Source organism: Larimichthys crocea, chromosome VI (genome assembly GCF_000972845.2).
Source record: "Larimichthys crocea isolate SSNF chromosome VI, L_crocea_2.0, whole genome shotgun sequence".
Taxonomy (NCBI): Eukaryota; Metazoa; Chordata; class Actinopteri; family Sciaenidae; genus Larimichthys; species Larimichthys crocea.
The window spans coordinates 1465856-1467649 of record NC_040016.1 but is presented as its reverse complement, the minus strand read 5'-3'; positions in this window follow the sequence as shown (position 1 = coordinate 1467649).

The window sequence follows — 1794 nt, the reverse complement described above, 5'->3', positions numbered from 1 at the left end:
TGCTTTGACACTCATACACTGTCTAATTTAACCACACTAGCTTCAGCATATCTCTGCTTTTTGCAAAACACTGTTGTAGTCTTCTCTACTATATCTGCCATGAATTCCATTTTTGTCCACTACCACCAGAAACGTTGGAGTAAATGAAGAAACCATCTCATCAAACCAGGGAAGATCTTTCTTTAGAGACAGATGTCTAAAACCTTCATGCCTGTGAAGCTCACATCCCATAACTCTGCCAGCCAGATGTTTTCTGGTGTTGTGATAATAATGCCTTACAAGGAGGCAGGTGAGCAGAGGGTCATAATGCTCTTGACAATGAGTTCACATGCCATCTGGATCAATTTATCCTGCCAGTGGAAATGACTGCCTTCAACTGGCAGCAGGGAGGAAACACTTATCATTAGTCCTTGTTTGGTTCAGGCTCGTTTCAGTGGATCATCTTGTCCTTTTTAGGAGAGGCTGCTCCTGCGCTTGAACTACACTTTCAAGTCTTTTTCACTCCACATGCTTTGAAGTCACGAGATGATATGTGGATGCTAAACAGAGCACATGCAGTCTTCCCTGACTGTGGTCTGTTGAGAGGCAGAGACTTCTGAACTTCTCAAGTTACAGTCAAAACACTATTGTGACAGTTGATGAAACATGACACCTAGTGGTCCAAAACATACACTACAGGTTTAGATAGTGAAGGAGGCCCAGGTAGACAAGCTGGGCTCAGTGTGGGTGTATATTTTCACTATATTCTGTATTAACAATGTAGTTTTAATGTTTATTAGTAAAATTATTGTGATTTTTCTCAGTCTCACTTTAGGGACTGTACAAAACCTATTAGGATGTAAGAGGGGGCTCAACCTTTGTTTCACTTATTAAAAAACGTCACACTCCCAAGGGTTATTAGTGTTGTCTTTTCAGGTCAGGTCAAAGTGCATTTAATAAAACAGTATTTATTTATTTACCATACCCTGTTAAACTATAATGTCTTAGCTTGTGGCATCAATGTATTTATTAATAAAACCCTGATAGAGAGACAAAACTGTTACATAAAGCAAGGTATGAACTGTGGTGCACCTGAAAGTTGCCTTCTTAATGTAAATATTGGCTATATTGCAAGTGAGGATGGAAACAGACATTTAGAAAATTGGCTATATTGCAAGTGAGGATGGAAACAGACATTTAGAAATAAAATTACTGTTCTTATAGAATAGTGTACTTTCAGACCTTCATCCAAAAGATAAGTTTAAGCACCTCCACACTGCCTCTCCTAATTCGTTCTCCTCCTCTCCTTCTCTCCTCTGCTTTTTGTACAGTCCTCTACCACTGACTTTTATTTCCTGATCTTTATCACAGGAACAGTAAATCTTATTCCTGTTGTTCATTGGGTTGGAAACTGTGAACCCACCGCTGTGTGGTTTTATGGTTTGCCAAAACATCTGCTGCAACCACAACCTCAACCCAAACAAAGCAAACCCAGCAGGCATGGCTATAACTTAGAGAAAACCAAACACAACTACTATAAACAGAGTTTTACATACGCAGACACGCCTTGACAAAACAGGAATAGCATCAAAGAAGATAAGAAGAAGGAAAGAATGCAAAGAATCATCCAACAGAGGGAAATAGGTGATTTAGGGTGAGAAATAAATACATTTGGAGTACAAAGAGAGCAGATATGACAAAAAACTGAAAAACAGAATGAAAAACAAGGATGCTAGAGTTTTTCATGCTCAGTGTTTCAGTAAAGGGTTATCAACTCTGTCCAGTTCAAGTTCCAGTTACCAAGTGATAAATCAG